Source organism: Delphinus delphis, chromosome 15 (assembly GCF_949987515.2).
Source record: "Delphinus delphis chromosome 15, mDelDel1.2, whole genome shotgun sequence".
In the NCBI taxonomy this organism is placed as follows: domain Eukaryota; kingdom Metazoa; phylum Chordata; class Mammalia; order Artiodactyla; family Delphinidae; genus Delphinus; species Delphinus delphis.
The window spans coordinates 11,542,573-11,570,068 of NC_082697.1; the positions used below are offsets into that span (position 1 = coordinate 11,542,573).

Consider the following 27,496-nt stretch of genomic DNA (forward strand, 5'->3'; position numbering starts at 1 on the left):
CCAGTCTGTTCAAGGCACTAGGGACACAGCAGTGGTGAGCGGAGAAAAACCCCTGCCCTGGTAGAGCAGAAATTCTGGAAGAAGAGAAAGAGAGAACAAGAAAACAAAGTTAATTTAGGTAATGAAAATTGCTATGATGCTGAAACAGGAGGGAAAGGGGCAGGGCACAACCTTTAAAAGAATAACAGCCTGAGGACAGGACATAAACTGATTAGAACCAAACAGGTCCAAGATGGCAGATGAATCAACTTCCACTAGACCTTGAGCCTCAGTATATGCTCATTGCAACACATCAGCAAGCGAAATGATACACCCACGGGCGCCATGACAGTTCCAAGGCCAACCATAAAGGTCAGAAAGTGGGCAGTGACCCAATTCCTGGGAATCTCCACCCCCTTCCCCAAAATAGCTGGAATAATCCTCCCACTCATTAGCCTGTGAAATTACCCACCCCTATAAAAACTGACAACCCCATACTCTGGTGCCACTCTCGCCTTCTGAGATGGCCCACGCTCTGTCTGTGGAGTGTGTTTCTCTCTAAATAAATCCACTTCTTATCTATCACTTTGTCTCTCACTGAATTTTTTCTGTGATGAGACATCAAGAACCTGAGCTTCATTAAGTCCTGAAAAGAGGCGTGTGATCTCAATTAAAAGACTGTGGGTTTTGGCTGGGTTCGAGTCCCAGCGTGTGGGTTCAAGTCCCAATCTGACGTCCACTGTTTTAATGCAAGAGAGTGGGAGGGAGGCGGAGCTACTTAGATGGGGTGGTCATGGAGGGCCTCTCTATGGAGGTGGTGTTTGAATTGAAAACATAGTGTGATTCCACTTTTGTAAAACATATTCCTCTATGTGTGTATATATGTCTGTTTACTATAAGCGTAGAGGAAAAGTCCAGAGAGATACTCATCAGAATATTTCCGCTTTTAACTCCAGATATTTCTGGAGTTCTATTCTATGCATTGGCCTGGGAAAAATTCTCAAGACACTAAGCTGATTCAGGCAGGTATGGTCCAGCCCTCAGAGGACTATCTCCTTTTCTGATTCCCCACATAAGCCAAACTGGGCTGGACTCCAAACTCATCACTGCAAGTAACAGAACCTCAAACTAGTTTAAAGGAGAATTTATTGGCTCACATAAGGAAAAGTCCAGCGATATAATTGGTTCAGGCTTGGCTGTATTCAGGAGCTCAACAGTGTCAACAGGCCTGTGTCTCTCTTCATCTCCCATCTCTGCTTTCCCTTCTGTTGGCTTCACTCTCAGGCAGGCTCTTCCCATGAGGTGACCAAGACATCTTCAGCTTCTGTCCTCCCAGCTCAGCGATCCTAGGGAGAGAAGAGCACCCCTTTCCCTGGCAACACCAGCAGAGTATTAGAGCTGCCTGTCATTGGTTCACTTTGGATCACATGCTTTCCCTGAGCCAGTCACAATGACTTGAGGGATGCAGGAATCCAGGTGAGGATAAGGCATCTGCTCCCGGAGACAAAAGGGAGTCTCCCTCACCTGGACCACATCTACTGAGGAGGGGAAAGGACCACCCAAGCTGCTACTGGGAAGGCCAAAAAAAAAACAATGCATGATTAACTTTTTGCCACACAGTAATGACACGGGATAGGAACACTTACCACTTCCATTTTACAGAGTAGATTTGAAGCTTAGCAGCTTTCTTAAGACCACACAGCTAAGACGTGGAGGAACTGATGTTTAATCAAAGTCTGTCTAATGCCAAAGCCCCCAAATGATGATCATGATGTTGATAATTATTGTAATAAGAACTACTATTAGTTGAGCACCTACGGAGTGCTAGGTTTTGCAAGCACGGTCTCATTTCATTCCCCCTGCAACCCTTTGAGGCAGGTGTAATGGACAGTTGTAGTTGACTCCTTGATATCCATTCCAGCTCAGCCACAGGCCTGGGACCCAATTAATGTAAGGCAATCATGGGAATTGCATCCCCTTGCCAGAGATTGGTTTGGGAATGGGCATGTGACCCAAGTCTGGCCAATGAGAAGTGAGGAGACGTTTGCCGGAGGCTTCTTGGAAAGTTCTTCCTCACTTTCAGGAGAGGGTCTGGAAGTGACCCTCTTTTCCTACCGGACATGAAAGAGAATGCCTGTAGCCCTGATAGCTCTTGACAGTCATCCTACGATGACAAGGAGAACCAGCCTTAGGCAGAAACCAATACTGTAGATGGAAGAACAGAGAGACGGAAAGAACCTGAGTCCTTGATGATATCATTAGGTTGCTAGAACTACCTCTGTCCTACAGTTGGCCTGACCTGGACATCCTGTGAGGGAAGCAGGATAGCCTGTTCTAGTTAAGCCAATTTGTGTTTTATTGGTTCCTTTTTTCTAGCAAAAGGCATGCTAATGGACTTAGAATGGATTTTTAAATCTTTATTTCACAGATGGGGAAACTGAAGCTCAGAGAGATCAAGTGAGTTGCTCAAGGTCACACAGCAAGCCAGGCTTTAATCCAATGTTTGTATGATTCCGGACTCATCTCACAGTGTGGTTTCCCCACAGTAGTAGCCGTCCTCCTGCTAGATATTTCTTGAGCACCATGACGCTGGATCCTCCTAACTACCCTGTGAAATAAGTGCTTTTATTATCCCCATTTTGCAGATCAGAAACATTCACAAGGGAGGGGAGGTTGTTTAGCAGAGAGGCTTTTGGATCTGAGGCTTTCCTTTCAAGTTTATGATTCAGAGCCAAGGGCAGATAATAGTCAAGTGGAGTGGGATTGGGGAGTAAGGAAATCCTGAAGGTTGCAAAATGCTAGGATCTTATTTCAGCACTGCTGAAGTATTGAGCCAGGAGGATTGGGAAATAGAACCCCAGAAACTCATTTGTCCTCTCAGGATTGGCTCTTAATTAATTTTAAATTTGGGTTAAAAAAATTCATGTAGGGAATACATCACCACTTTAGAAAAAAATTGGAAACATAGGCAGATAGTAAGATAACATAATTTTAAAATCTTACCAATACTCCAGCTGTATAATTGTTGACAATTATGCTTAATCCCTTCATGCCTCTATTTCCTCTGGGGAGTCAGGAAAGCCGTTCTGAGGTGGTGGCATTTGAGCCAAGGCAAGAAGGATGAGATGGAGCCACCACTGGAAGAGTGTTCCTGGCAGAGGGAATAGCATATGCAAAGGCCCTGAGGTGGGAGTGAAGATGGCTGACGGAAGGGATGGGACGATGGCCAGTGGGGTTCATGAGAAACAAGGGAAGGGGGAGTCGAAGGAGATGAGGTCAGGGAGGTAGACTAGAGTCAGATCACAAGAGGGGGAAATGGTTTTGGGGACAGGGAGCTGCTCATGTGCCCAAAACACAGATGATCAGCCAGTAATCCAAGCAGAAGTTTTATTACTTAGCATCCGGCTTCTAAGAGGAAGGGCAGGTGAGAGACACTACCAGGTAGTCGGTACATTTTTACCAAGTGGCTACTCTGTGCCAGGCCCTGCCTGGAGTTCTGGCTTCCAGGAACATTTGCTTTGAAGATCAGAAATTCAGGGGCAGCCAAGTCTATAAAGAGTCATTTTTCCAAAGAGGACACCTGACTAGCCAACAAATGGATGGCAAGAGCCTCAAGGTCCCTCCAAAGCAGGCAATGCAGGTTAAAACATTTAGAGACATTTCACAGCTGTGGACTGGCAACAATTTGAAAATCAAAACCCAGCAAACTGTAGAGGAGTGGTTAACAGCTCAGGCTCTGGAACCAGCTTCCTCGGGTTGGTACCATGCGCTGCCATTCCTAGCTGGGTGATTTGGGACTAGTTACTTCACCTCTCTGTGCCTCCGTTTCTCTATCTGTCGAATGGGGATGAGAATCGTCTTTAACTCAAAGTTTCTTAGGAGGGTTACATGAGCTATTTCATGTTAAATGTTGAGAAAGGTACTTGGCACAGACTTAGCGCCATATGTGATGGTGGTATTATTATTGGTGAGGAAGTGGGAAACAGAAACTTTCATAGACAGCAGTTTGGCATTTGAAAGGCATGCACCCTGTGACCAGCAATCCCACTTCCAGGTATTCACCATAGAGAAGCTCTCACACCTGTAAGGATGGATAGCTTCACCCATAATAGGCCAAAAGTGATATCGACAGTATAGGTGTCAGCAGGTGAGTGGATATAACAAACTGTGACATATCCCCAGAAAGGAATATCAGTGAGCAGCAAAAATGAATAAACTAGATCTAAAGAGGTCTTAAAAATATAATGTTGAATGAGAAAAGAAACTTCCAGAAGTAAACTCTTAGTATGATACCATTTATGTAAATATTAAAGTCACAAAACAACATTATATGTATAGTAATACCAGAGATGATATTGAAATATGACCTGGGCACCAACTGATCAGAGCAGAGGCTGACCATGTGGGCCCCAGTGGGTGGTCCAGAAATGGCTTCTCCATGCTCACTAGCACCTCCCAGCCTCCCCACCCCTGTTCCGTCCATTCTATTGCTTATTAGCTGTATGATGTCAGGCAAGTTGATTAATCTCTCTGGGCATCCGCTTTTTCATCTGCAACAGGGGAACAATAGTTGCAAAAGCTAATACATACACAGTTCCCCGTGTGCCAAACCCTCATTATAATCCTCATAGTAACCGTTTGTGGTAAATTCTATTATTACTCCCATGGTGTATAAATGGAAACTGAGGCATAGAGAGGCAGAGAAACTTATGGTCATGGTCCGTAGAACTTAACCTATTGGATTATTGCAAATATATAGTAAATAATACATGTTAAGAGCTTAGGAAAAGGTTTAGTACTGAATAAGTGCTCAGTAAACATTAACAGTTATTTTTATGTCACTGCCCTGCTCAAAAGTCTTCAGTGGTTCACCATTGCCCCTAGGAGACAGTTTGAACTCCTCAACATGGGCTACAAGGTCATGGCCTTTTCCCTTCCCACCCCTCTATCTCATTCCCCTGTTTCCCCCTGTTCTCTATTCTCCAATCAACTTTCCTTCTCTCAATTCCACCCATACCCCTCACCTTCCCTCCCACTGGGCCTTTGCACATTCTTTCCCTTTGCCTGAAATGCTGCTTCCTCCTGCTCTTATTTTACCTGGTTAGCCTCTAAACACCTTCACAGTCATATACAGTGACACCTCTTTCAGGAGACCCTGTAGGAATGGGTTAGGTCCTCCTGGTCTGTGTTCTCATAACTTTGAAAACATGTCCCTTAAGTAATGCTTCTCCCTCCTGGAATTAATTCTTTAGTGTTGGTCTGCCTCTCTCAACAGTGAGCTCTTGGGAAGCAGGGAACTCCTCTGACTTTATCACTGTTGGTGGCCTGTGGCAGGCATTACAGTCTGGCTCACTCAACACTTGTCCCAATCCCCTTGTAATGTGGCTTCTTGTACTGTAACAGCTAGAAAATGAAAAACTAGATTTCCCAGACTTCTTTGAAGCAGGAGTGATTCATGTGGTCCAGTCTCCCCTGGTAAGCCTTAGAGGCAAAAATAAGCTGTGGGGATGCCAAGTGGTAGAATCTTCTGGCAAGCACAACGGTGGAGATATCTGGTCCTTCTAGGGAATAATAGTGGAGTTCTAGCTGCCAGCCCCTAGCTCCCTAAGTCCTGAGCACGTAGCAGAGGCAGCAGAGATGTTTCTGTTGGAATAGTTCAGCAGTGAAGTTTTTTATTTCTCCTGGCTTTGATGCTCCTGGCTACAGTGGGGTTATTTAGCAACTGTGGTACCACCTAATACCTTTAATAAATCCCTTGTTCCTTAAGCTAGCTCTAGTTGATTCTGTTGTTTGCAATTTAAAATGCCTTGTGCACGCACTCAATAAATATCAGTTGAATGAGTGAATGAATGATGACCTCTTAGGAACCTCCCTGTTCCCACTGCTTTTATCCCCAAGTGGTAACATCACAAGCCCTAGACGGTTACCTTTCTTTCAAAGGTCAGGGACAGGAAGATGACGTGGAAAGTCTTATCACTGGCAGGCCTTGTAGATGAAAGAGAGTCCTAGGAAGGAACTGGGGCTGTCTCCTAGGGCTGCCAGGGGAGCTGGCTGGGGCCTCGGAATGACTGGGCTTGGAGAAAGGACGTTGTGTGAGGGAGAGGGAGTGGGCAGGGTGGGTCACCGAGCTGTCCCGGGGCCATCGGGGCAGGGGTTCTCTTATTGGGGCCCACCATAAGTCAGTGCATGTACTGCTTTTCAGCTGAGAAGCACGTTAGAAAAATATAGTTATGAGCCAAAGATTTTCTAAGAAAGCTTAAACTGCATGTCAGCCAGAGCACTTTTGGCTGTGAGTGACAGAAAAACCGATCTTAGGAAATGCTTTGGTTGGGTTCCTGCAGAAGCAGATCTGAGATAAGGATTTGTGAGCAAGTAGTTCATTTGGGAGATGATTCTGGGAAGCGCTGATGAAGGAAGTGGTAAGTGAGACGGGGAAGGGAAAGAAGCCAATATAAGGGGAGTCACTGAGCAGGTAGTCACTTTAGGCGGCTGAGGCTCAACCCCATCATGGGACTCTGGGACACAGAGTAGAACACAATTCAGAACTGCCCACTCAGTGGGCAAGGGAGTCGGGGTATTTACCCACCGACTCCTGTCAGTCATTGGGGAGGGTGAACCCCCACCCCCAGCATTCTCAGTTTGTTTGTACTAAATGCTCATGGGGGGCAAAGCCCTCAGACAGAGAGCACAGAGGCTGGGAATTGGAAGCCATAAGGTCATTGAGCATCAAAACAATGATTGCCAAGGGGGTATGGGCAGAGGATCAACATCATCTGCTACAGTGACTTAAGCCAAAAAAAAAAAAAAAAAAAAAAAAAGACCATTTAGCTCATGGAGAATAACATGTCCCGGGACATGCCGGCTTCACGTACAGCTAAATTCAGGGGCTGGTAAGTTATCAGGACTCAGTCTCTCTCTTACTCTCTCAATAGTGGCCACCTTTGAGCTTCAGGCTCTCTTCATACTGGTCTAGCCCAGCAGAAAGTAAGCAATGCTTTCCCAACGACTCCAGAAAAAACCTGAGGGTTGACTCATTGGTCCACCTGGGGCCCATGCCTATCCCTGAACCAGTCCCTGTGGGCAGAGGGATGAGGTATTGATTGCCTGCTTTAGGGCATTTGCACTCCCTTGGAGCCAAGGATGGAATTAGCTCCATCTGTTTCATATGGACAGGGAGTAAGGAAGGGGGCTCCCAGGGAAATCGGCGTGCTGTTACCAGAGGATGGGGAATTGGATACCGAGTAGATAAAACCAAGAGGACAGATGTAGTCCAAGCTCTCCATGTGTAGATGAGAACCAGCACCCCAGACAGGGGAAGGGACTTGCCCAAGGTCATTCAGTTAGACAACAGCAACCTAGCTTCCTGTCTTAACCCAGCATCTTTCTACCAGGAGCCCGTGGCCTCTCAGTAAATCGGGTTGGCTTATCCAGTGCAAACCCTTTATATCCTCCCATCCTAGCTTCTTCTCTCGATCCATGAGAGCCGTGTGTGACTGTAACACATATCTTCCTGCTTTTATTAAATAAATATTTAATCCCTCATTTCCCAGGCAGAGAAACTGAGCGTTTTTAAAAATGGTGTTAATTCAGGGGTTAGCAAGCTTTTTCTGTAAAGGGTCAAATAGTAAATCTTTTAGACTTTGTAGGTCACGTAAGTCCTCTTTTGCATATTCCTCTCCTCCTCCTCCTTCTCCTTTTTCTTCTCTGCCTATTCCTTCTCATTTCTTCAGCCCTTTAAAAATGTTAAAACCATTTTCAGCTGCAAGGGCCAACAGGCCACAGTTTGCCAATTCCCAGTATAATGAAAGAACAAAAGACTTGCTGTTCCAGGGCTTCCCTGGTGGCGCAGTGGTTGAGAGTCCGCCTGCCGATGCAGGGGACACGGGTTCGTGCCCTGGTCCGGGAAGATCCCACATGCCGCAGAGCGGCTGGGCCCGCGAGCCATGGCTGCTGAGCCTGCGCATCCGGAGCCTGTGCTCTGCAACGGGAGAGACCACAGCGGTGAGAGGCCCGTGTACCGCAAAAAAAAAAAAAAAAAAAAAAAAAAAAATGACTTGGTGTCCCAGAGGGTGGACTCTGGTGCTGATTTAGAGCAAATCACTTTGGCTCTGAGCCTCAGCCCCTCAACCATGAAGGAGAGACCATACTCCCTCTCTCTTGATGCTGATCTAAGAAATAAAGATTATGAACAGAAGATACTATATTATATTAAAGTACAAACTAGAGACCCCAAATAACCATGGCTTAACAAGGGAGAAGTTGTTTTTGTAATTCAGATAAAATACACATAACGCAAAATTCACCATTTTAACCACTCAAAAATGTATACTTCAGTGAAGAGAGCAGTTTTTAATTTCTTTTTTAAATCTATGTTGGATCTGAGGGGGTATGAGTGCTCCAGGGCCAGGATGGCTCCATGGGGTGGGGCCTAGGCTCCTACCCTGTTGCTCCTCCATCCCTAGAGAGGCATCCTTTCCACATGGTCCAAGATGGCTCCCCAACACCATGTCTGTCATTTCAGCCAGCTGGAAGGAAACAGTGAAGGGAAGAGCATTGCCCATTCCTTGTGAAGGTCACGACGCAGAAGTGGGTCCAGGGGATATGTAGCAGAGGAGCTTTCCATTAGCTACAACTTAGTCGCATGACTCCACCTTGCTGCAAAGAAGCCTGGGATATGTGGTAAAGCTGTGGGAAGCTGTGTGTCCAGCTAAGAGTCAGGTGTTCTCTTACTAGGGAAGAGGGGAAGGAACAGATATTGGGGGGAATCATTCATAATCTTTGCCCAAAGCATCTGGCTCAGAGAGGCTCTACAACTGCTATTGTTGTTGTCTCTTCTTTGAAAAACTCAGTAGGTGTATTTGAAAGATATACCTAAATACTGGATACTGATATCACCCTGCATTGGATTTTGGAATCAATACAGTAAGGTTTAAGTCTCTGTTTTCATGGCTATGTGATCTCTCCGAATCCTGTTTTCATCAGTCAAGCAGGGATAAAGGCATATTATTCATGCAGGGGCTGGGAAAATCAATGAGCATAAAGCTCATGCACAATGTCCAGCCCAAAGGGGGTGCTCAGTAAAGGGTCATTTTATTGATAAGAAATGTGTATGATAGGTAAGAACATGAGCTCAGAGATCAAACAGACCTGGGTTCAAATGTAGACTCTTCTACTTCCTAGCTGGGCAAACTATTTAACCTGGCTGTGCCTCAGTGCTCTCATCTGTGAAATGGGAGCGGTAACAGCTCCAGCCCACTAGATGGGTTTCAGGCTCCAAGGAATTGCTGGCACATTGAAACCAGCAGCGAGGTGAGTTATTATTAGGTCCCCTTTCCCAGTTTGAGCTTGTGGAGGAAGAGGCAGGGTCAAACGCTGTTGCTGCAAACCTAATGTTGTGCAAAGAAGTCATACATGAAAGAATTAATGCTGTATTGTGCCAACACACAGAGTTCAAAACAGGTAAAAATAACCCTTGGTGTTGGAAATCAGGGTAATGGTTACCATTCAGGGTGGCAATAGAGGCTGGAAGGAGGCTTCTAGGGGACTGGACAATTTCTGTTCCTTGGTCTGGAGGCTAGTTACCCTAGTGTGTTGCCTCTGTGAAAATGTATTGAGCTGTCACTTGTGTATGTGCACTTTTCTGTATGTATGTTACACTTCAATATAAGTTTCCCTCTAAAAAATAGTTGTAGTGTATTAGAAAGCCAGCAGTGGCTGAGGGGCCAAAAGGCACAGGTCGGGGCATCCTTCCTTGCCAGCCACCACAGTTTCTGTTTCAGCTCGAGGTACAGGCGTCAGCTTCCCCTCCAAATGCTCAGCTTGGCGTCTACCACTGGAGCCTCTGGCCACAAAGTTCCCCTTTCCCTGTGATGTGGCCTGATTACCACATCTGGGTCCAGTCTGGTGCCAGCCAGCCTGACTGCCCGTGTTATCAGCTCCTGGACCTTGGGAGAGACTTGTTTAGACAGGGGAACTTCCATAAGTCACCGGAACAGCAGCCTCATTTCATTGATCTTACAGCTGGGATTAGAGCTGTTCAATCTTCATTTCATTAATCCAGACACTATGTATGTAGCTCTTGACAAGGTTTGTGGTTGGTACAAAGATGTTTCATTCATTCATACAATAAATATTAATTAAGCACCTATGAGGCACTGTGCTGGGTACTGGGGATGCCTCTGTGTAGAAAACAGACATGGTCTCTGTTTTCCTGGAGCTGACTTATTAGTGGAGGGAGATAGACAATAAATAAACAAATAAATATATAGTATGTTAGATGGTGATGGATGCTATGGAGAAAAATTAAGCAGAGATGGAGACACAGAGTGTAAGACAAGTTTGGGGACGGGGTTTGCAATTTTTAACAGTGTTCAGGGAATGCCTCCCTGAGAAGGTGACATTTAAGCAAAGACTTGAAGAAGAGGGAGTGGGCCAGGTGAGGATGGAAGGAAAGAATGTTCCAGCCAGAAAGGAGAGTAGGGAGCTGAGGTCAGAGAAATTGCAGGGAACCAGATCCCCTGCCTTGGGGGTCAGGGTAAGGATTTTGACTTTTACTCCAAGTGAGAAGGAAGCCATGGGGGGATTTGAGCAGAGAAGGGAGATGATCTGATTCTACCGTAATGTTGGCTGCTGTTTTCAGAGTAAGTTATTGAGAAAAAAGGTGAAAGCAAGGAGACCAGTGAGGAGGCTGCTGCAATAATCTGGGTGAGAGATGATAGTAGCTTGGCCCGAGATGGTATCAACAGAGGAGTATGGATTCTGGATGTATTTTGAAAGTAGTGCCAAAAAAATTGCTGATGATTGGATGTAGGAGGCAGTGAGAGACAGAAAGGAATCCAAGATGGTGCTCACATTTTTGGCCTGAGCAAATAGAGAGATGAAGGAGACATTAACTAAGATGGTTAGAAACATGTTGGGGCAGTTTGGGTGGGGAGAAAGTCAGGAGCTGGATTTGGGGCATACCCATTTTGAGATGGCTGTCAGATCTCTAAGTGGATATGTGGAAGGGGCAGATGGAGATCTGGGCCTGAGGTTCAGGACAGAGGTCTGGGCTGAAGCCATCCATTCAGGGAAGTCAGTGTTTAGATAGTATTTCAAGGCAGGAGATTAGATTGGAGAAGGTATCCAAGGACTAAGCTGTGGGGCACATCCAACACGGTCAAGGTCAGAGAGACAGGGAGAAAACCAGCAAAGGAATTGAACAGGAGCAACCATTATTAAAATAAAATTGATTCACCATTATTAAAATAATAACTACCAAAAAATAATAATAATAACTACCCTTGGAAAAGATTGTATCAAGGTGGAATGCACTCCAAGATAAATTTTTACAAAAAAATAAACAAATCCGGGCTTCCCTGGAGGTGCGGTGGTTGGGAGTCCGCCTGCCGATGCAGGGGACACGGGTTCGTGCCCCGGTCCGGGAAGATCCCACGTGCCACGGAGCGGCTGGGCTCGTGAGCCATGGCCGCTGAGCCTGCGCGTCCGGAGCCTGTGCTCTGCAACAGGAGAGGCCACAACAGTGAGAGGCCCGCGTACCGCAAAAAAAAAAAAAAATTGGTGAATCTGCGTAAAGGGCGTACTGGAATTCTCTGAATTATTCTTACAGCATTTCTATAAATTTGAAACTGTCTTGCAACCCGTAATTGTGGTTGCGTCTTGGGTGGAAAAAGGAACATGGAGGAAGCAGCCCCACTTTTTCACCCTTCTGTAGTTTTTGGAAGTATTACCTGGTTAAATAAATAACTAAAAAGTGAAAAGTAACCAAAGTTCATTTATTAGACACATGTTCTAGGCACTGTGTTACTACTTACATGCTCCAGACCATTCTCATTTATTCCTCTCAACTATGCCCATTGCACAGAGGAGAAAATTCAGTCTCCAAGAAAGGAGGTGATTCACCCAAGGCAGAACTCAGAACCAGGAGTTAACCCAGGTCAGTCTCATCTCAGAGGCGTGAGTTTGGCAGGATCTTCATTGTTTAAAGGAAGAAAAAAAAGCATCTGGCTCTTACTGTGTGGGTGTGGATTGTCCATTGTGAAGATTAATAAGGGGTGTAGCTATTTGACCAATTAGTCATTCAACAAACATTTATTGAAAAATCTTTATTGGGCTCAAATGCAGATTGACTATGATTTACGAGTACTGGGAGGTATTAGGAGTTCTAGAGTGTTCTGGGGTGAGTGAGGGGCAGCCAGGGTGCAATCGGGAGGTATTTCTGTGTAAACTGCCTAAAGAGATTCCAGAGGAAGGGGTCTTGACTCTCCAAGTATCCAGTAATTTGAGGTGAGTTATTTTTTTTCCTTGTCAATAAATATTTTCTTACCTATTTCATATTTATAGATTGTGTTCTTTTTCTAAAATTACATGAACTTCAAAACCCATAACCACTAAGAATCAAAGAGGGATCTCACAGTCTGGAGGAGTTGAGCAGTTACAACACAGTGGCAGGTGCACTGCTGGGGGAAGTAGAGGTACCGTAAGTAGCCCTGATCCAGTCACTCAGAAGTGCCCAGGCTGTCCTTCCCATTTCTCACAGTTGCCCCCAAACTCCTGTTTGACCAGCAATTGATATTTTTATCATCTACTTTCTTGCTGTCTCAAAAGTGACACGGGTAACTGGCGATGGCTCTGTAGCATGTGTGTGATAGTATCAGATAATATAATGAATACTTGTCTGCTAGGCACCCCCCAGTCTGAATTTACTGAATTCATCTCATTTAAGCCTCAGAACAGTCCTATGAGGGACACACTATTATTATCTCCATTTTACAGACGAAGACATTGAGGCATGGAAAGGTTACGTACTTTGCCCAGGTCACAGTGGCATGTGGAGGAAACAGGAATCAAACTTGGGCAGTGTAGTGTTGCCCAATACTGTGGGCATCTGCGGCTCATACCCGCCCAGAATCCCAACTTTCCTTTGGGGATTCACCCATTTCCACTTTGGACCATGTGGTTTGGGTGAAACTGACCATGCCCCTTGGCTCTGGGGTAGGTCATGTCATCAGTCCTGGCCCATCAAAGCTAGCCACGGTGATTAATTCAAAGGCGACCACAGCCAGGTCAATGGGAACCCTCCCTCAAACCTTTACTAAAACTAGGTGAAAAACGTACTCCCCAGGGTGGTGGGGATGGTAAGAGAGAAGCAGCCTAGAGCTACTGAGACCTTCTTTGTCACCTGCTTGAGAAGGAAGGCAGTACAGGCGAATCTGAGCATGACAAAGCCCCACTGACATTGCTTGAGTCCTGGATCCAGCCATACCTGAAATGCCTGTGGGCTTTTCCATGAAGTGAGCTAATATATTCTGTCCCCCTCCCCGCTTTTGTTGGCTCAGTTAAGCACATAGTAGGAGCAGATGTTCAAACAGCAGTTGTGGTTGCTGTCATAGTCACAGGTCCATCCCCTTACTTCTTTTTTAAAACTTTCTTTAACAGCTTTATTGAGATATAATTCACATACCACTTAATTCACCCATTTAAGGTGTCCAGTTCAATGGTGTTTAATATATTCACAGCCATGCTGCCATCTCCATAATTTTAGAATATTTTTATCACCGTAAAAAGAAATCTCGTATCCATTATTAGTCACTACCCATTTCCCTCCAATCCCCCCACACCACCCCAGACCTAGGCAACCAGTAATCTAACTTCTGTTTCTATACATTTGCCTATTCTAGACATTTCATATAAACGAAATCATATACTATGTGCTCCTTTGGGTCTTTCCCTTAGCACATTTTCAGGGTACATCCATTGTGTAGCATGTGCCATTACTTCATTCCTTTTTATTGCTGAGTAAGATTCCCTTGTAAGGGTATACCACATTTTTTTTAACATCTTTATTGGAGTATAATTGCTTTACGATGGTGTGTTAGTTTCTGCTGTATAACGAAGTGAATCAGCTATACATATACATATATCCCCATATCTCTTCCCTCTTGCGTCTCCCTCCCTCCCAATCCCATCCCTCTAGGTGGTCACAAAGCACTGAGCTGATCTCCCTGTGCTATGCAGCTGCTTCCCACTAGCTATCTATTTTACATTTGGTAGTGTATATATGTCCATGCCAATCTCTCACTTCGTCCCAGCTTACCTTTCCCCCTCCCCGTGTCCTCAAGTCCATTCTCTAATAGGTCTGCGTCTTTATTCCTCTGCTGCCCCTAGGTTCTTCATGACCTTTTTTTTTTTTTAGATTCCATATATAGGTGTTAGCATATGGTATTTGTTTTTCTCTTTCTGACTTACTTCACTCTGTATGACAGATTCTAAGTCCATCCACCTCACTACAAATAACTCAATTTCGTTTCTCTTTATGGCTGAGTAATATTCCATTGTATATATGTGCCACATCTTCTTTATCCATTCATCTGTCGATGGACACTTAGGTTGCTTCCATGTCCTGGCTATTGTAAATAGAGCTGCAATGAACATCGTGGTACATGACTCTTTTTGAATTATGGTTTTCTCAGGGTATATGCCCAGTAGTGGGATTTCTGGGTTGTATGGTAGTTCTATTTTTAGTTTTTTAAGGAACCTCCATACTGTTCTCCATAGTGGCTGTATCAATTTACATTTCCACCAACAGTGCAAGAAGGTTCCCTTTTCTCCACACCCTCTCCAGCATTTATTGTTTGTAGACTTTTTTGTTTTGTTTTGTTTTGTTTTGTTTTTGTTTTTGCGGTACACGGGCCTCTCACTGTTGTGGCCTCTCCCGTTGCAGAGCACAGGCTCCGGACGCGCAGGCTCAGCGGCCATGGCTCACGGGCCCAGCCACTCCGCGGCATGTGGGATCTTCCCAGACCGGGGCACGAACCCGTGTCCCCTGCATCGGCAGGCGGACTCTCAACCACTGCGCCACCAGGGAAGCGCTGTTTGTAGACTTTTTGATGATGGCCATTCTGACTGGTGTGAGGTGATATCTCATTGTAGTTTTGATTTGCATTTCTCTAATGATTAGTGATGTTGAGCATTCTTTCATGTGTTCGTTGGCAATCTGTATATCTTCTTTGGAGAAATGTCTATTTAAGTCTTCTGCCCATTTTTGGATTGGGTTGTTTGTTTTTTTGATATTGAGCTGCATGAGCTACTTGTAAATTTTGGAGATTAATCCTTTGTCAGTTGCTTCATTTGCAAATATTTTCTCCCATTCTGAGGGTTGTCTTTTGGTCTTGTTTATGGTTTCCTTTGCTGTGTAAAAACTTTTAAGTTTCATTAGGTCCCATTTGTTTATTTTTGTTTTTATTTGCATTTCTCTAGGAGGTGGATCTAAAAGGACCTTGCTGTGATTTATGTCATAGAGCGTTCTGCCTATGTTTTCCTCTAAGAGTTTTATAGTGTCTGGCCTTACATTTAGATCTTTAATCCATTTTGAGTTTATTTTTGTGTATGGTGTTAGGGAGTGTTCTAATTTCATTCTTTTACATGTAGCTGTTCAGTTTTCCCAGCACCACTTATTGAAGAGGCTGTCTTTCCTCCATTGTATATTCTTGCCTCCTTTATCAAAAATAAGTTGACCATACGTGCGTGGGTTTATCTCTGGGCTTTCTATCTTTTTCCATTGATCTATATTTGTTTTTGTGCCAGTACCATACTGTCTTGATTACTGTAGCTTTGTAGTATAGTCTTAAGCCAGGGCGCCTGATTCCTCCAGCTCCGTTTTTCTTTCTCAAGATTGCATTGGCTGTTTGGGGTCTTTTGTGTTTCCATACAAATTGTGAAATTTTTTGTTCTAGTTCTGTGAAAAAGGTATATCACGTTTTATTTATCCATTCATCAGTTGTTGAGCATTTGGGTTGCTTCTACTCTTGGCTATAATAATAATGCTGCTATGAACCTATGTGTACACGTTTTGTGTGGATGTATGTTTTCTTTTCTTGGGTATATTCCTGGGAGTGGAATGACTGGGTGATATGGTAATGCTATGTTTAACCTTTATTATTATTATTATTTGTTTTTATTGGAGTACAGTTGCTTTACAATGTTGTGTTAGTTTCTGCTGTACAGCAAAAAGAATCAGTTATACATGTACATATAGCCACTCTTTTTTAGATTCCCTTCCCATTTAGGTCACCACAGAGCACTGAGTAGAGTTCCCTGTGCTATACAGTAGGTTCTCATTAGTTATCCATTTTATATAAGGTAGTGTATATATGTCAATCCCAATTTCCCAATTTATCCCATCCCCCTTTCCCCCCTTGGTAACCATAAATTTGTTTTCTACATTTGTGACTCTATTTCTGCTTCGCAGGTAAGTTCATCTGTGCCATTTTTCTAGATTCCACATATAAGTGATATTATACAATATTTGTCTTTCTCTTTCTGACTTACTTCACTCTGTATGACAATCTCTAGGTCCATCCGTGTTGCTGCAAATGGCATTACTTCCTTCTTTTTACATGTTTAACATTTTGAGGAACTGCCAAACTGGTTTTTTGAAAATGGCTGTACCATTTAACATTCCCACCTGCAATGTATGAGGCCCCCTACCCCACCTTACTTTTGCTGTGTAACTCTGGCAAGTTGTTTCAATTCTCTGGGCCTCAGTTTTCCATATTTGAAATGGGGACACACCATTGTGAGGATTAAAAAGAGATCATGCATATGAGATTTAGGGCAAATCTCTTAAGTTCTGAGCCTCAGTTCTCATCTGTGAAATGGGTATAGCAAAAGCATTTCCTTCATAGGGTTTTTCTGAGGAGGAAAGGAGACAGCTGCTAGAGAACAGGACATAATCAATAAAAGGTGGCTGTACCCCTAGTTAGAATGTGATTCCCTCTTTCCAGTTGAGCAAATCTCTCCTGCACATCTGTGTGCTATGCACTGGACTGTATATGTATCAATGCTCCCTTGATTTTCTTTCTTTTTTAAAAAATTAATTAATTAATTTGTTTGTTTGTTTTTATTTTTGGCTGCGTTGGGTCTTCGTTGCTGTGCGTGGGCTTGCTCTAGTTGCAGTGAGCAGGGGCTACTCTTCGTTGTGGTGCGCGGGCTTCTCATTGCGGTGGCTTCTCTTGTTGAGGAGCACGGGCTCTAGGCATGCGGGCTTCAGTAGTTGTGGCGCCCAGGCTCAGTAGTTGTGGTGCATGGGCTTAGTTGCTCCGCGGCATGTGGGATCTTCCTGGGCCAGGCCTCGAACCCGTGTCCCCTGCACTGGCAGGCGGATTCTTAACCCCTGAGCCACCAGGGAAGCCCCTCCCTTTATTTTCAAGTTGGAATTCCTTTGTCTTGTGCAACCCTGGAAGGTTTGTGGGCTAATCATTGATAATCGGCTGACATTCAGGAAACCACAGAGTGTTTCAGTGGGGTGACATGATCTGCTGATGAATGACACATCCCCTTAGATATAGAAACTGCCAAGCTTGAAGCAGGAAAGTGTGAAAACCCCATGACTGAGTCATGATCCCTGGAGTGGGATGGGGGTGGGGAGGTGGGGGAAGGAGTGGGAGGGGGCTGGATAAAATCGCAGTTCCCTAAAGGCATCCGGTCTTTCTCTCTGATCTCATCTCTTCCTCTCCCTCCTCCTACAGTACCCATCAGTCAGAGTAAACCCCTCACATTTTCTGGAACAAGCAGTGCTCTCCAGACCTTCGTACATGCTGTTCCCTCTGCCAGGAGCACCCTTTCTGCTCCTTACCTCCCTGTCACCTATCATAGTCCAGTTCATCCTTGAGTTTTCAGATTGGAGGTCAACTTCTCCAGGAAGCTTTCTGCAGTGGGGATCTTTTATCTTGCCTATGCAACGTTTGTTTCCTCTGGATCAGAAAACAGCATCTCAATTTTCCTTTGGGGAGCCACTGCCTCCCCAGCTTTTATCCATGGGGTTCAGATATGGACCCCTGGCTCCACGGGTGAGCCTGGCCAATGAGCATATCCCATTCCCCTGGCCACAGTGATTGGCTCCTCGATGGGCACGTCATTCCAGTGAGACCAATGAGACTCACTGGAGTTTTGTTGGAATTTTTGGGAGAGGATCTCCCTTCCCAGTGGGGTTGCCAGTTACAAGAATTAAGCAAGCTTGGAGTTGCTTGTGGCCATCTTTGGCACCAGGTGCAGAAAGCCTGTCTGAAAGCAAATCCAAAACAGAGGAAAGCAGAGCTGAAAGGTGGAGAGAGAGATGAAAGGAGAGACAGAGACATGTATTTTTTGATATTGTTCCAGTCCCTGGAGTCATGCCTCAAGGCAGTTTTACATCTTGATTTCTTATAACTCAGTAAGTCATCCTCTCCCACTTTTATTTCACTAGTTTGGTGGGTATTCTCTCACTTGCAACATAAATACACCTAATACTCCCTGATTCCATACACACCCTTGAGCTGGGATGGATACCCTTTCTGGGCTCTCCCACAGCTCCGTTTCCTCCATTTTCATTGCATTTAATAGATTGTAGTATAATGATCTCTTTGTTCGGTTGTATCCCCCACGAGACTCAAGGAGCAGTTGTGCCTTGTTTACTGCGGTATCTCTAGGACCTAGCCACACCCAGCACATGATAGCACCTCAATAGATTCAATTTTCATTCCTTTTTTAAAAAATTACAGACTAATTCATAGTAGCATATATACACACACACAAAATGATTCTATAATTTTCTATGGGTCTGTATGGAAATGCACAAAAAAAGTTTGGAAAGCTACCACCCATGCATCATGGTGTAAGTTACCTCGCATCATGGTGGTCACAGGGTGAATGTGCTTATGTATCACTCATTATTAAAAATTAACTAAAGATGAAGCTTAACAAACAAAAGCGGCACAGGCTCTTTGTAATAACGAATGCAATCAATTCAAAAGTGTATAGTTAAAAAAAAAAAAGTGTATAGTTAAAAGTGAGAGTTACCTAGCCTGTCCCAATTAATATCTGTTGAATTCAGGAATAAATGTCACAACTATAAATAGTTGATGAATGAATGATTAAATAAGAAAACAGTTCCGTCCAGAGAGACCTCAATTCAAGGTGACCTCCCTGTCGCCGCCCCCCGCCCAGCCCCTAAGAGGCCAGCTGGTTTCCCTGAAAGTCTGGGCCTTGGGCCAAGGTTTTAATTCTTTCTGGACTGGGCCCCCGTCTGGGAGTCCTTTTTCCCTGGAGCCTTGTAGAATGACTCACAGGGTTTTTTGTGGACAGAATCCCCTAGTGACCAGAGGGTCACCTCCTATTCTTCAAGCAGGTGAGCTCTGAGTAGACTTCCCAAGGGCTGGGTTGGTGAAGGACAGGGGGTTCCTGAGTAACTGTGTGACCAGTGGCTGAGTGATGTTCCCTAGGAAACAGCCCCCAGTAGACAATCCCCTGTTGTAACAGGCTGTGTGGAGAGACTGACGGCCCAGACAGTGGGCCCGAGGTCCAGTCCTGCCAGTTGACTTGTGGTGGGACCTTTCCCGTCCATGAAGTGAGGGAGGTATGCGGTGGACACTGGTGGTTGCCTAGCTAGTAACAGTCCTGCGCCTTCTTTCCTGCTCACAGACCCTCAGTGCGGGCGGTGGGGGAAGGGACTGGATTGCCATGTGTTTAAGGGGAAGGTTGGGCCTCTCCTCGTCCCCAATCCCCAATGTTTCTGTGTCCAAGTGAGTGTGCACACACACATTTATCTTCGTGTACACACACACACACACACACGCACACACACACACGCACACACATGAATCTTAAATAGTCCAAGTGAATCATTTTAAGGCCGTAACATCCACTTGCTAATAATGGGTTTAGCATGTCATAACACCTTCGGTGTGGTTTTGGACAAGTCACTTAGTCTCTTTGTGCCTCAGTTTCTTCTTTAAAATGGGAAGAGTTCTTACTTTCCGATGTTTGTTGTGGGCCTTAAAAAGAAGCCAGCTAAAGGGCCCAACGTCCAGCAGGAGTTAGAGTTAACAGTTCTTAGACAAACACTGTTGGCTTAATTCCCCGTTTGAGGACTTTTTGTTCTTTTCATAGGTGACAGCTAGTGACGATGACTTTATTAACTCCATTTGCTAGTCCTACTTGGAATATGTATGAATTATTATGTTAAAGGCGCATTTTGTTCAATGAGCAAGGTGATCTCATAACATTGGGGGTGTGAATGAGGAGAAATCTCTAAGGACAGAGGATGTAGGCGGTGAAATATGGAGATTTACTTGTGTCTGGAAATTGCTGATGTCTGGAAAGCCATCCTGTGGGAAATATGGAATGCTGGCCCCTTCTCTACAGGTCCAGATGCAGCGGGGCCTCTGTTAACAGGAATTTTATCAGTTGAAGAATTTGGGAAACTGTGGTTTTAGAGATTCATTCTAATCCCTGATCTTACCCTTTACCATCTGGGCAAGTCATCCTATTTCCATAAGCCCTGGATTCCTCATCTGTAAAATGGTAATGATATAACCAACCTCAGTGGTTTGTAGTAAGAGTTAACAGTGGTTCCCAGCTGGGGGTGATTTTGTCCCCCAGAGGACATGTGGCTGTTTAGAGACATCTTTGGTTGTCATAACTGGATTGGTGAAAGGAGGGTGCCACCGGCATCTAGTTGAGTAGAGACCAGGGATGCTGCTAAACGTCCTACCGTGCACAGTATAGCATCCACTACAGATAATTATCTGGTCCCGAATGTCAACAGTGCTGAGGCTGAGAAGCTCCAGGTTAAGTCTGTTAATGGGCCTACAGAGGGTGTAGGCCAAGAAGACTTTTTTAATTGCCTTAGAACAAACAAAGCTGCCCAGTAAAGCAGAGTTAAGTACAGGGTGTAGATAAGGTTGGAGAGCCAGAGAGAGCTCCATTGTTCTGTGTGAGCTGTGGTGGGGAGAGTGGCAGCGGTGCCAGAATCTCTGTGTGTGACCCACTGGGAGAAGCCAACTGGCTGCCAGGGGTTGCCAGGGCCTTTACTCCAAGCTGCATTGTGTGGCGAGTTTGAGGTTTTTACATAGATGGTATCTACAGCTCAATGAAAGTGACTCTGTTTTCTGAAGTTGCTTGTTGTTACATTTTATATAATATTAAGAAAATATCAATGGTCCATATCAGTGGTTCTCAACCAGGAGTGATTTTTGTCTCCTGGAGGCCTTTGGCAATGTCTGGAGACAATTCTGATTGTCACAACAGTGGAGGAGGCTGCTGGCGTGTAGTGGGCGGAAGCCAGGGATGCTGCTAAACGTCCTGCAGCACAGAGGACAGTCCCTTCCTCCCTGCAAAGAATTATTTGGCCCCAAATGTCAATAGTGTGGATATTGAGAAACCCTGGGTTATATCAGGATGTTGTTGGTATTGTGTATTTGGGTCTAAAAGCCACCCCAGCTGTCAGAGGATGGGGGAGGGCAGGTGTGATGGAATGGAAATGATAAATTCTGTTTGGACAGGTCAGGTAGTTCCTGAGATCATGTGGGAGCCAGAGGGGGACCCTAGGGGGTATTTCACAGAGTGCTTCTTGAGTGTTTCTTTTTCATGCCATGTCCTCTGCCCTCTGCTGACCACAAGGACATCTTAGAGAGAGTTCATCTCAGCTCTGGAGAAATGTCTGGTCAGTTGAATGACAGGCACTAAGGATTTTGAGGGTACAGAAGGAAGAGCCCTGGCCTGGGAGTTCAAGTCCTGACTTTGTTTCAGTGAGACCAGCAAGAGCGTCTCTCCTTTCGAGCTCTGCAAGCCCTGGACTCTCAGGGGCTGAGATGATAGGGAAACAAGATGGCGGGGACACGGGGAACTTGGGAGGAGGATGGGCACCACTGGGGTTCCCAGGACACAGGACACAGTTGAGGACCAAGGAGGTCCAATAGTTAGGACTTAGTGTAAGCAGATGCAGGGCAGGGCAGAGGCCTAGCCACCTTTTAGCCAGAGAGGAAGCAATGAAGGGAAAGAGAAGGTTGTCAGGGGGAGGAGGCCGTGCAGAGGATACACCTTGCGAACTGGGTTAAGGTCTCAAGTCACATAGGGGTGGCTGCAGTTCCTGAAGTGGGTTTTAACACTGTGTCCCCAGAACCCCCTCAGTCCTAGGCAAACTGGGACAGTTGGGCACCCTGCTCAAGCTGCCCATTCCCAGTCCTCCTCCCTCTTGCCTTCCTCTACTAGAGAAGTCAGGAAGCTAAATATTTCATTTTCCTAGCCACCTTCTGGCCAGCGGAGACCATGAGACACAGTTCAGGCCAACCAGAAGTAAGCTGAAGTCCACTGGGAAGGCTTTCCTTCCGGAAAACAAAGACAAAGCCTTGCCAGGACAGGACGTTTGGACTTTCTCTTTCTTTTAGTAGCAAAATCCCTGAATTTTAGCTGGGTGGCCAAAGACTGCATTTCCCAGAACCCCTTGCAGATAGGAATGTCTGTGTGACTATGTCCTGGCCAATGGGATGTGAACAAAAGTGACATGCACAAACTCTGCTGAAGTTCCAACATTCACTCTGATTGGACTAATTTAGGTCATGGCCTATCTCAGAACCAATCACTGTCACTCAAGGGAGGCAATGCTTTGATTGTCCAGGTCTGGTCACTTGTCTCTTGGGGTAGGGACAGTCTCACCTGAACCTCAGGGACTAGACATGGGGGAGGGGAAGGTCCCCAAAGAAATACTGGGTGCTGTGAGCAAACGATAGGGGGATGAATGCTGGACAGGCGAGGGGAATTGTTTTCTGTGTAGAATTCCTGTTCTAGGCCATATATCTCCCCTATGTGCTCAGGGTCTCTGGACTTCTTGGCACTCTTGTGCCAAGAAGGGTCCAAGCTGCCCTTTTGTCCAGATCACGAAAGGAGAACTAAGGCACTGACTTAGGAGACCATCAAAACCACGAAGCAGACTTTGTGGATTGCTTTATTCCCCTTCTTCCTTGCCAACAGAACCTAATTTTGTTGTTGAAGAGCAACATGCCAGGTCCAGAGAATGAATTCTGATTGGTCTAAGCCAGCCATAGCAATCCTGTCTCCCTTTGTCTTAGTCCCGGGGTAAGCTTGGGACCCAGTCCTGGCCAATGAGGCAGCAGGGAAAGTCTGCTGAGGGCTTCTGGGAAGGATTTTCCTTCTTGTTAAAAGAAAGAGAAGTTTTGTCCCCCAACCCCTTTTCTTTCACAGGTATCTTGTTATAGCCTTTGGGTGTTGTTGTGACATTTGGAGCTGTAGCAGTCATTCTGAGCAGTCATTCTGAGCAGTCATTCTGAGACCATGAGGAATTCCTCCAGACCAAGGGAATCCTCCAGAAGCTGACTCGCTGCTCTAATACTGAGATGCTGAACTATCCAACCCTGAAACATTCCACCTGCTGGTTTATTGTTACCTGAGATTAAAAATGTCCTCATCATTTAAGGCCCTCTTAACTGAGTATACAGTTATCTTCAGCCCAAAGCACCCCAATGGATCTACCTTCAGCCTATAAATTTTAAGGCAAGGAGGTGGCCACTCCTCAGAGACTATTTGGTTCTAAAGCTGGTCAGGCCTCTCCTACTTTGCTCTCTGAATGTTCTATTATGAAGCTCTTGCACGTGATAAACATTAATAATTCAGGCTTCCCTCGTGGCTCAGTGGTTAAGAATCCGCCTGCCAATGCAGGGGACACGGGTTCGATCCCTGGTCCAGGAAGATCCCACATGCTGCAGAGCAACAAAGCCCACGCGCCACAACTACTGAGCCTGCGCTCTACAGCCTGTGAGCCACAACTACTGAGCCCGCGTGCCACAACTACTGAAGCCCACGGGCCTAGAGCCCGTGCTCCACAACAAGAGAAGACACCGCAATGAGAAGCCTGCATACCACAGTGAAGAGTAGCCCCCGCTCGCTGCAACTAGAGAAAGCCCGCGCGCAGCAACAAAGACCCAATGCAGCCAGAAGTAAATGAATAAATAAATTTTTTTTTAAAAAAAAACATTACTAATTCATCGGGACTCTCCCACCATGGACTGAGTATTGTACCTTCCTTGTAAGTCTCAAAGTTGCCTGAAGCTCTTTACAAGCATTCACAACACAGAGAGTAAGAGTGGGCTGGCCTGGGAGTCTGGTCTCTAACATTTTAATTTTTGTTTCTAATTTTTGAATTTGTTAATAATATCAAACCTACAGGAAAGTTAGTTGAATAAAAATAGAACAAAGTATATCTAGATACCCTTTACCCCAATGCACTTATTGTTAATATTTCTATAATTTCTTTATCATTTGTGTTCTCTCTCTTTCCGTCTCTGTGTTTACATAATTTTTTGAACCTTTTGATTGTAAGTCACATATATCATGGCCCCTCACCACTAAGTATTTCCTAAGAATAGGAATATTACCTTACATAAACCCAGTGCAGTTATCAACCTCAGTACCTTTAACATTGATAACGTTTTAATTTGTGTTCCAATTTTGTTAATTAATTGATCCAATAATGTCCTTAAGTTTTTTTTCTCTTCCAGTATAGGGAGGGTCCAGTTTAGGGTGACATATTGCATTTAGTTGTCATGTCTATTTAGTCTCCTTTAATCTGGAACACTTCACAGCCTTTGTCTTTTGTGACATTGACATTTTTCAGTAATACTTTGGTCTTTTTTTTTTAAAACAATGTTTCTCATTTTGGATTTGTCCAATACTTCCTCATGATCAGACTCAGATTATGCATTCTCAACCTGGCCTTTAATTTTGATTCTAATAAAATCTGGCCATATGATCCTAAGCAAGTTATACCTCCTCTTTGAGCCTCAGTTCCCCTAAATGTAATAAAAAAGGGTTGACTAGAACCCCCTCCTAGGATTCTACTATCATTTTTCATATGACACCAACCCTGTAAATTCTTTCCTTCTTTTCTTCTAAAAGGAAAAAATGAATAAAAGGAATTGATAAGAGAAGTATATAGCCACTGACAATTTGGGATTCATTCACTCAATAGATAGTTATTGTTCACCCATATTGACCAGGACTCTTTCAACTGGAAGGTACAGAAACTTAACTCATACTGGCTTGAACTACAAACAGAAGAAGCCCAGAGGAAGGTTTAGCTTCAGATAAAGGTGGGTACAGGTGATCAAGTGATGTCACATGGCGTCTGTGCCTCTCCCTTTCTTCATCCTGCTTTCTTTTCTGTTGACTTCATTCTCTGGCAGGCCCTCTCCTCATTGTGGGGAGCTGATCACCAGCAGCTCCAGGCTTGCAAACAACCAGCTCAGTAGCAGTAGTGGAAACGTTGCTTCTGCTTTCCCGTTGTTCTAGCATAAATCCTGGGGCGGGCTGTCATTGGCGAGGACTGGGTCAGGTGCCCATGCCTGAACCAATCACTGTGGATGGGAAAGTAGAATTATCTGGACGGGGGCCTGGATCATGTCTCCACCCAAAAGCCAGAAGATGGTGTCTGCCCTGGACTGTGTATCAATCAGCGGAGCAGAGCAGAGTCACTGTCAGTGACTATCCCATAGGATAAGGGATTTATTATAGGAAGTAGGTCCCCTACAATTGTGGGAGGAGTGGGGAAGTGAAGGCTTGGAAGAGAACTCAGCGGATCAAATAACAGTCATCAATCAAATTGAGAGGCTAAGGCAGCTTTTGGTCAGCAGGGCCAGCAGTTAGGAAAAAGAGCTGGAAGTGGCATAGTGGAGAGCAAGAACAAGTCCACCAGTCATGAAAACAGACAATTACAATCTAGTTTGATAAGTGTTTTAACAGAGGAAAGCATAAGGTGCAATGGTACCCTAAGGGTTTACTGAATCCTGTCTAGAAATCAAGGAAGTCTTCCTGGAAGAGACAGCATTTGAGCTGCGACATGAAGAATAAAGAGAGGGCCAGATGAAATGGGGGAAAGTAGAAGAATTAGCACATGCAAAAGGCTAGAGCCAAGATAGGATATTAAAGAACTAAAAGTAACTTAGTCTGGCTGGGGCCTAAATATGAAGTGAGGAGGGTCAGGGGTGATGCCAGGAGGACAGCAGGGGCCAGATTGCAGGTCCTTACAATGAGAATTTTGAACTCCTAAGAGCAATGGTGAGTCATGGGAGGATTTGAAGCAAGAGAGAAGTAAGTGCCATATTTAGGCGTTGGCAGTTTGGAGACGGGTGGATTTTCTAAACATCGTTCCAGGAAATGTCCAAATACCTCAGCTGGAACTCTGAGCTCTGTACCTTCAAGGGTTTGCTAGGTTTGGTTTCCTTCCTTGCAATTTGGGCAATAGGGCAGGGGTCCCCAACCAGCAGGCCGTAGACCAGTACCGGTTGGTGGCCTGTTAGGAACAGGGCCGCACAGCAGGAGGTGAGCGGCAGGCGAGTGAAGCTTCATCTGTATTTACAGCTGCTCCCCATCGCTCGCATTACCGCCTGAGCTCTGCCTGCAGTCAGATCAGTGGCGGCATTAGATTCTCATAGGAGCACGAACCCTACTGTGAACTGCCCATGCCGTGCAAGGGATCTAGGTTACGTGCTCTTTATGAGAATCTAATGCCTGATGATCTGAGGTGGAGCTGAGGTGGTGATGCTAGTGCTGGGGAGTGGATGCAAATACAGATTATCATTAGCAGAGAGGTTTGACTGCACCGAGACCATAATAAATCAACTGCTTGCAGACTCATCTAAACCCTATCAGCGGGACTTCCCTGGTGGTGCAGCGGTTGAGAATCTGCCTGCTAATGCAGGGGACACGGGTTCAGTCCCTGGTCTGGGAAGATCCCACATGCCGCGGAGCAACTAAGCCCGTGCGCCACAACTACTGAGCCTGTGCTCTAGAGTCCGTGAGCCACAACTACTGAGCCTGTGCGCCACAACTACTAAAGCCCGTGTGCCTAGAGCCCGTGCTCCACAACGAGAGAAGCCACCGCAATGAGAAGCCCGCGCACCGCAACAAACAGTAGCCCCTGCTCGCCACAACTAGAGAAAGCCCACGCGCAGCAACGAAGACCCAACACAGCCAAAAATAAATAAATAAAATTAAAAAAAAAAAAAAACCTGTCAGTGAGTGGCAAGGAAAACAAGCTCAGGGCTCCCACTGATTCTGCATAATGGTGAGTTGTATAATTATTTACTGTATATTACAATGTAATAATAATAGAAATGCACAATAAATGTAATGTGCATTTAAATGTAAGTGCACATTAAATGTAATGAGCTTGAATCATCCCGAAACCATCTCCCCACCCCGCCCCTCCCTGGTCCGTGGAACAATTGTCTTCCACCAAACCGGTCCCTGACACCAGAAATGTTGAGGACCGCTGCAATAGGGCATTGGGAAGGTGACTGCATTGGTTATGATATTTTCAACTGTAAGTGACAGCATGCCTGACTCATAGTGGCTTAAGCAAAGAAAAAATGTTGTTACCTTTTATAACAAAATGTCTGGAGGTTGGCAGCTCCAAAGATGTTGCAGTGGCTTGATGGTGTTCTCAGGGACCCAGGCTCTTCTCATCTTTCTTCTCTGTCATCTCCAGCAGTTGGCTTTAGTTCTCAGCCACATCACCCATGACAGCTGCTTCCAGTGCCCCACATCATGTGATCACAAGACACTGATCAAAGCAGGAAGGAAGGGGCAGGGGCAAAAGGCTCTCACCTCCTGAAGTTCTATGTTATTAATGAAGTTAATCCCCAGATTTCCCCTGACCTTCCATTGGGGTGAAGAGCTGGATCAT

General features: G+C 45.2%; 2 long non-coding RNA genes across 3 annotated transcripts in view; one reads left to right on the forward strand and one right to left on the reverse strand.

Annotated features, from left to right (window-relative positions):
- Window positions 1-27,411, reverse strand: LOC132439018 (uncharacterized). The gene is made up of 3 exons (XR_009522262.1): window positions 27,190-27,411; window positions 1,137-1,325; window positions 1-74 (listed from the first exon to the last, which is right to left on the reverse strand). It is a non-coding gene; the product is annotated as an uncharacterized lncRNA (long non-coding RNA).
- LOC132439017 (uncharacterized) overlaps window positions 1-27,496 on the forward strand; it is a 49,400-nt gene that overhangs the window by 16,136 nt on the left and 5,768 nt on the right. For both annotated transcript variants that reach the window (XR_009522261.1, XR_009522260.1), the window contains one exon: window positions 2,408-2,480. This is a non-coding gene — a long non-coding RNA (uncharacterized lncRNA). The remainder of the gene's footprint in view (window positions 1-2,407; window positions 2,481-27,496) is intronic.